Below are 8923 nucleotides of genomic sequence, written 5' to 3' on the forward strand. Positions count from 1 at the left end.
AGGGTAAAGGCTGACATCACCGCCATCCAAGAAATACGATGGAAGGGACAAGGACGAAAAAATGTGGATCCTTGTGACATCTACTACAGCAGAGCGTAAATTAGCGTAAATTCGGTGTGGGATTTGTGGTGGGAGACTCCGTCGTCGAGTCCTGGCATTCACTCCAGTGGCCGTCCAGCCACAATCCGCATCAAAGAGGTTCTTCAAAATATCGTTTATTTGCGACCGCGGAAGAGAAGGGCGATGTGATTAAACGATACCTTCTATGAGCGCCTAGAACGTACCTATGAGCGTTGCCCTCGCCAAGATGTCAAAATCGTGCTTGGCGATTTCAACGCCAGGGTGGGTAAAGAAGGCGATTTTCTACTCGGCTTGCACTCCTACTCAGTGAGAGCACTCATTAGCAAGGTATAAGGGAACTGTGGTACAGCTGCAACCGAAACTATTGGTTTTCGGAAAAGTAAAAAAAACCGCTGGTATGATGAGGATTGCCGTCTCGCAGTGGAGAGAAAACAAACCGCCTACCTCGGAATGTTTCGATCGACCGCCACACGAGCGGGATGGGAGAGATACCGTGAGCTAAAGAGGGAAGCGAGACGAATTTGCAGACAAAAAAAAAGGGACCAAAATGCTTGAGTATGAAGAGTTTGACAAATTTTACGAAAAGATCCGACGACTAACAGAAAACAGAAGGTTTCGAGACCGGAGCACACTCCTGTTGGATCCCCAGAAGTGATCTAGCAGTCGATGCCCAGAGTATACTTAGTTTGTGGAGGAAACACTTCTCCAGGCTGCTGAATGGCAGTGAAAGTGCAAAACCAGGAGATTAAGAACCCGATTCCTCAATCGAAAATGGTCGGAAGAAAGCATGGCCGACGATTGGAATCAAAGTATACTTTGCTCAATCCACAAAAAGGGAGACACCACACTCTGCGCCAATTACCGTGGGGTAAGCCTCCTCAACATCGCGTATAAGGTTCTATCGAGGGTACTGTGTGAAAGACTTAAGCACACCGTCAACAAACTGATTGGACCAATGCGCCAAATCTTAGAAAAGACCCTTGAAAGGAGGATCGACATACACCATCTCTTTGTCGATTTTAAAGCTTTGTCTATGCCGCGATGTCTGAATTTGGTATCCCCGCAAAACTAATACGGCTGTGTAAGCTGACGTTGAGCAACACCAAAAGCTCCGTCAGAATCGGGAAGGTCCTCTCCGAGCCATCCGATACCAAACGATGTTTCAGACAAGGTGTCTCACTATCGTGAGACTCCTTTAACCTGATGCTGGAAAAAATAATAAGAGCCGCAGAGCTAAATAGAGAAGGTACAATCTGCTACAAGAGTGTACATACAGCTGCTGGCGTATGCCGATGATATCGATATCATTGGAAACAACACCCGCGCCGTAGTTCTGCTTTTTCCCGCCTGGATAAGGAAGTGAATCGAATGGGTCTGGTGGTGAACGAGGACAAGACGAAATATCTCCTGTCATCAAACAAACAGTCAGCGTAGTTGTAGATAATTTCGTTTATCTGGGAACCAGCATTAACAGCAATAACAATGTCAGCCTGGAAATCCAACGCAGAATAACTCTTGCTAACAGGTGCTACTTTAGACTGAGTAGGCAATTGAAAAGTAAAGTCCTCTCACGACGAAAAGAACCAAACTTTACAAGCCCTTCATCATTCCCGTCCTACTTTATGGTGCAGAAGCGTGAACGATGTCAACTTCCGATGATACGGCACTAGGAGTTCCGAGAGGAAGATTTTACGAATTATGGTTAGTCTGTTTTTCCATAATTTTGAATATTTTTCTGTACCTGAGCAAGTGTAGACCTCGACGCAAAGAACGAAGCATAACATTGCTGAGTTTAGTATTATTAATAATATTATAAGTAAGTACCGAAGAGGTAAATTAAGACGCAGCTGAACATAAGATGTGTGACCGTTATTGGCTTCAGTATGGCAAATAGTAGGAATAAACAATTTGAATTCAATGATACATTTGAAAGTCGAGATTAATTTATATTTCGTAAAGGGTCCTCGTACGTTTATATAAAAAGGGTAATTAGTGATAACTCATTACAAAATTGGAAAATCGCATAAAAACACTATTGTCATTGTGGAAAGTATTTATACTGTGCAATACTTTATCAAACGCTTTGTTCAATAAAATATAGTGATAAAGGTCTTGGGGGCTTCAAACAAAATGTTTACAGAAGTTGATGAAATACGGATAATACGAAAATTTAACAATAAGTGCGCCGGCATTGACAATAGAGGTTGAAATAGTACTATGAAAGTCATGTAATCCTGAAACAATAAGGAGAATTCTACGTCAATCTGATTTTCATGGTCGTAGAGCTCGAAACATACCGTTTGTTAGTGAGCGCAATAGAAATTTCAGAGTGAAGCCTACTGAAAGTCATATTAATAAAGACAAAACATACTGGAAAGACGTTATTTTTGCAAATTAAATCAAATTCTGGCCTAAACCCAACACGGATCCACCAAAGAATCTGCGATGTACAGGGAAACATGGTTGAGACCACGTAATGGTTTAGGGCTGTATGTCATCAGCAGGTGTCGGAAACTTGGCCTAAGAAAAAATTAATTTGAATGTTTTTCTTCATGTTTGTAATTGAAAACAATGTTTCTTTAAATGTGCATTTAAGTTTTTTTTTAATAAAATATATACAAAAAATATTACTTCAATTTAATAAATGAACTCACGAGATAAGTAATAAGCCACTATATGTATGTGTTAATGAATCCATTTCAAATGATAAGATAAGCATTATTATTAAATTTTTTGTGACTTGTACACGTATTTCATAGAAATTTGTATTTAATTATATAAATAGTAAATGATGAAAACGGATTTTCAGAAGACGTGTCACCACACATAACATAGAACTGCCAAATTATTACATATACGATGTATTTTATAATGCGATGGCTCTAAGTTGCATGCAGTAGCTGCTACTGTTTGATCAATATCAAACGAATTCGAAATTACATTACCTTGCCACATCGCCATTATTATATATGTAAATGCTTTGTGGAGAGATATGCAGTTGAAAAGTTCTTGTTATTATTATAAACCCAAACGATTAACTTTCTCCCGCCCATTCGACGCGTGGGGCGCAATCCGCAAACGAGCGGAATTTGCCGAGTCATGAAAGGCAAGAGTTTTTAGCGTCGAGATCTCAAACTGCTCAGCTACAGAAAAATTTCAACAGCTAAGATTTAAAATTTACAAAAACAAAAGGTTAAACATTTTTTAATGTTACTTATTATTATTATTATTAACTCAGTTCTTTCGTTATAAGAAGTATATGATTTAAAAAGTTTTACATCATCCGCATATAACAAAATGTTTGAAAACTTAACTACGGAAGGTATATCATTAATTAACAATAAGAACAGAATCGCACCGAGATGACTACCTTGTGGAACGCCTGAATAGACCATAATTGAATCGGATAAAGTATTATTTAATATAACTCGTTGTTTTCTATTATTAAGATATGAAGGTACCCAATTAAGAAGTCTTTGTTGAGAACCAAGATAATCCAATTTTTGCAAAATAATTGAGTGGTTTACTCTATCGAATGCTTTACTAAAGTCTGTATAAATAACATCGGTATTCTTATTGTCCCTAAAACCCATTAACACATGGCTTACGAATTTAAACAAGTTTGTTGCCGTAGATTTCCCTTTACAAAATCCATGCTGAGAAAATGAAATTAAAGGAGAAATAGAGAATGTAATCTGGTCAGTGATAATAGCTTCAAAAGGTTTGGTATAGCTGACATTTTTGTTATCCCCCTATAGTTCGCAACGGATGATCTAACACCAATTTTACGCAAAGGTATTATTAAAGAGTTTTTGTTTAAGAGATAAGTTGAAAAGCTTAGCTTAAAGGTAGATATATATATTTTGCACAATTTTTAAGGAAGCATGAGGGAATCATATCCCGGCCATATTTAAACGAACTTTTTAATATATCTAAAAGATTTAAGGCATATAATTCAGAAATGATTGATGCATTAATAACGGTACTCGGATAAAACACATGCTGATATGGCACATTCGTAGGGGAGTTTGAACAATAATTAGACTTAAATAATTCAGCAAACATATTAGAAATAGTATAATTGTCACATGACATGGTTGAATTATGTTTCATCGCGAACGGAAAGTTGGAAATCCTGCGTTTGGAGTTAACGAAACCATAAAAAGATTTAGGATTGCTAATAATATTATTTTTAATTTTGTTTATGTAATGTTTATTACTTTTTTTGTTAATAGCAATATTCACCAAGCATTCCAGTTGTTCTACAAAGTTTAAAAGCACGAGCTTTTCTATTTTTCAGTTTCATAGCTCTTTCGACAACCAAAAATTTTAGTTTTTACTTTGAGTAACAAAACATTTCGGAACAGTGTCAAGTCGATAACTTCACAATATTCGAGTGGTAGATGAAGAAGGCTACTGAAAATAAGATTGTTCAAAATCTTACCTTTCCACTACAAATATAACAGAGTTTTTTATATTTTAACATAGATCTATCTTAACTTTTATTATTCTTAAATTATGCAGGTAAATGAATCATTATTTACTTAAAGTAGCGCTACAACCAAACAACCTTATACTATGAAAATAAGAAAAATCTTGAATATAGATAAATAAATAAATGAAATATGAAACATCCTTATAAAATATGTAAAGCTTTAATTTTATTATTTAAATACACATATGTGTATAATATATATGTATGTACAGTAAACTCCCGGTTAAATCAACACGCAAATTTCTATATATAATTTCGTTTTAATGTTGTCTCTAGTTTTTGCACTAACTTTTATAAAACTTTACAGTTATTTCGCAACTAACCGTGGCATTTCTTCAGGCAGTGGTCCAAAATATCACCTTGATAAAACGGTACAAAAAAGTATTTAAGGCATTTGGTTAAATGCTTCCAATCAGGTTTGGAGGGTAACATAAATGCTTCAATTTAAGGGATATCATATGCCGATAGAGTAAAAGTTGGCCTATATAAAAGAATAAGCTGGAGGCCTTTGTTTTTTCATAGGAATAAATGTAATGAGAAGGATGAGCGGTCATAACAACAAATGCAAGTTAAAGGCTGGTTTCAATATAAACATTCAAAGGAATTTAATAAATATTTACCAGTAGCTTTTAGAGAGAGAGCACTGTATACAATTTGTAAACAGATGCGTTTGAAAGCTCTTCAAGCATTACAAATAACTTTATTATATATGTACTTCACTAGAACGCCTAACTTGCTATAACTACTTTTGAAGCTCCTATCGACACTTCTCAACTACACTTAATACATATGCTAAAAAATGTATTTGATACTCTTCAGACAACCTTGAGTAAGTCGTGTCAAAGGAAGGAATAATTTTCAAATTTATCTACGAATACGTGAACATTAATCTACAGTAGAATCATGATTATCCGAACATCGATTATCCGAATATCCGATTATATGTAAGCATTCGTTACGGCTCTATTTAAAGAAATAACAGAAGCAATAAAAATTCGTATAGCGTTTTCTTTTCTCGATGATATTGCTGCCTCTTTAAATGTGTTCCTCTTTGAATGTGTTCCATTTTTCATATGATAAAAGAACAAAGAAATGTCACTCTATTTGCTGGTCAACTCTCACTCACAATTTGAAAACCCGAGTACAGGGCTGAATAAATCCAACATTTTTTTGAGTCGGAAGGGTCCGATGACGAAAATATTAAGGAGATAATGAAGAGCCTGGATTCCAAATATTAAGTGATGATTTCTTCATTGATGATTTGAACAGTAAGGAGAGAGAAGATGATGAAGAGACTGAAACTGGGGATAAATGTCAGATTCCATCTCACGCAGAAACTTTTGAAGCTCCAGATGTTGCTTTTAAGTGGTTTGAAAGACAGGACGAATCGGATCACACTCAATTATTACGATTGAAGCGTATTATGGATCACAAGTTATTCTCAACCAAAATTTTAAATTGCATACATACATAGATATTATGTAATTCATTACCCTTATAGCTCGTATTTTATATATCGTATTATCTAAACGACTCATGTAAAAGATATTACATATGAAAACTTTATTAAAATTAAAATATTGTTTGGTTTGCTTTGAAATCGATAATCCGGAAAACCCCTGGTTTAATTTTATCCGGATAATCGGGATACTACTGTATTAATAATCAATTTGTAATTCCACTTTGCTTCGCAGTGCAACATTTCTTAGATGCATATGGTGATTACATAATTATCAGTTTTATATTTGGAAATAATATTAGTTTGAGGTGCCATAACGAGAAAACAATTCATCTCCTTATTTGAATCACCGAATGGTATTATAAATTATCATTAGTTGAACAAAAGTATAATAACATTTGGTTATACATATATTGTACACTCCCCTTGCGAGCAGAGCGCTCAAATTTATACATTACAAAACATATTTAACTTTTCAATTTCGAAAATTTCTCACTTATATGCACAGGGAGAACTCGTTCATTCTGCTTAAATCCGCAAACTTTTTATACCAACTTTTCATTCTTAATAAAAGTACTCAGCTATCAAAGCTTACACATAAATGAATGAGGGAAGTGTAACATAAATATACAATATTTTTATTTATTGTTCGTAATAAATTGCAATAAATGAAAGAACTTGTATATACTTATGTACGCATGTACCTTTACCATATAAATTCCACACAAGCAAATTTGTTTACATTACCTATCATAGTTATATAAACGGAAAATTGATTTTTCTCTGATTTCAAGATGCCCGTATTTGCTACACGTCATACACTGGCACAGTCCTTGTGGTATAACGTCACAACCTACCCTTCTGCATTTAAGGGGTAGCAAGTTAACGGCCCACCTCATCATGCATTAAACTTGACACCCACACAACCCCTCTCAAATTGTACACTTACGAACTGCGTCTCCACAGAGCCATTGCCAGCCTCAACCATATACGTGAATACCCAACCGCATCATCATCTACCCCAAAAACGCTCATCCCCCCAGTTGGGCGCGCCGAAAGATGGGAAAGCGCCAATTCTATGTGTGTATGTATGTATGAAATTGAAATTATTTGTATTTGCTCTTGTCACTTGTTCTAGTTTGAAGATTTGCTACTACATACATACTTACATATACTAGGGAGTATATAACAAAAAGTATGTACTTGCCTACATACAGTCATGTGTGTGGATGCAAATTTGTTTGTGGCCAAATTTGAAAATTGCCATTTGAGGTGCTCGGTTCTCCGGATTTACAAGAAAAATTCAAAAAGGTGCATTGAAATTTTGGTGAAAATGCAAACAAATAATATAACCGAATATATATGTAATAAATAATTTATGCATACCATATACATACATACTTATATATATATAGTAATATACATATCTATGCACATACATATGAATACGTCAGTGTGCGATGAATTTTCTTATTCATATCCATTCATACATACACATACGTATGTAAAATTTGCATAGCCAGCACTTTTCATAACCAGCCAAAAATAATTTGAGTATTTTCTCATGTTTCCAGACGTCAATACAAATTGCGGCGTAAATAAATTCCATGCGGCTCCAACCAACACCTTCTTACCATTGCTTCCCATTTACCAATTAAACTCTTTAACTTGAAAATACATATAGAGGTGTTCGCAAAGCATTATTTGCACTAAATAATGTTTTTCGCACTTGAAAATTTTAGGCAGTAATTGACAAATATCACTGATGTTTTCTTTCAATCTTCTTTTCTTTTATGTATGTTTCAATGATTTTTTCTTTTTCATTAAACGTATCATGAAACTGTTAAGTGGTGTATGGTATGTAAATCGCAGTTGCATATATACCTATATTATAGTTTAAATCCAATATATATTTTTTTGTCACTATTTTCGATTTCTATGTTTTCCAGGAGAGTTCAATTTCATAAATATGAAGCTAAGGAAAGCTGTTTCCCATTAACCGTTTGCTAACAATAATCACCCGCGATTCACGACTGTCTTTTAAAACTTTCCGTTGTAAACTGAATCGGTGCACATGAAGGAAAAAGCTATTAAGCTAGTACTGTCATCAGCGTATGTTTCGTACACAGATATGTATATTTGTATATATGGTAAATATAAGAATTTTTATAAGTTTGCATGTGGACGTGAGTTTGCTTTTGAATATAAGAAACTTACGCTCCCAAAGGCCGGAACGAGCTTCGTGGAGCAGCTGTAGCGCCACGAGCGGCAGCTGCAGTGACGACGTTAACAAAAGTCCTTCGAAAAGCTTTCCCAATATGCACCCCTAAATGGAATACATTCAAACAATATTTTTGAAGAGAAGAGCAGGCATATACCAAATACATATGTACTGGTATCTATATATGTACGTATTATCCTTAAAAGCTTAAGTTAAAATGAAAAAATATATGTAGCCCCTTGACACATACTTACATACATACATACATACATGTGTAATTATATTATATTAAAGCAGTATAAATGAACATCCTTTGCTGTACAGCACATAGTATTTAAAGTGAATAATGCAAAGTTATGTGCCAGATAGTTATTTTGAAAGCAAATTCGTTATATGCTAATTCTATGTCCTGTATCTGTACTATGTATCTTCTAGTCTGAAAATTTCTTTTTGGGTCGCCTGGACGCAATGAGCATAAAAGCACGTGTTGTCTGCAAATCCAACATCTCACTTTTATTGAATGCGAAGAGGGTTGAAATTCGTTGACAGAATAACACATTCATACATTTACATCCCCGCAGTGCAACAAAAAAACAGAAAATACAGTTTACAACAAGAATTTTTTCATTCAAATTGAACTGGTCAGAAAAGTATCCATTTTCTGGCA

The 8923-nt window shown here is 34.9% G+C and overlaps 1 protein-coding gene across 4 annotated transcripts in view; it reads right to left on the reverse strand.

Annotated features, from left to right (window-relative positions):
* The window catches only part of Slc6a18_1 (sodium-dependent neutral amino acid transporter B(0)AT3), a 29621-nt gene extending 21509 nt beyond the window's left edge, over positions 1–8112 (reverse strand). For 2 of the 4 annotated variants that reach the window (XM_011195623.3, XM_054232743.1), the window contains exon 1: positions 7920–8112. The gene's annotated coding sequence lies outside the window, so the exon portion shown is untranslated. Of the gene's footprint in view, positions 1–7474; positions 7879–7919 lie in introns of those variants that run through there. The other 2 variants (XM_011195622.3, XM_054232742.1) reach the window with 2 other exon arrangements.
* Positions 8113–8923: the final 811 nt, after the last annotated feature.

This window comes from Zeugodacus cucurbitae, chromosome 6, assembly GCF_028554725.1.
Source record: "Zeugodacus cucurbitae isolate PBARC_wt_2022May chromosome 6, idZeuCucr1.2, whole genome shotgun sequence".
NCBI classification, from domain to species: domain Eukaryota; kingdom Metazoa; phylum Arthropoda; class Insecta; order Diptera; family Tephritidae; genus Zeugodacus; species Zeugodacus cucurbitae.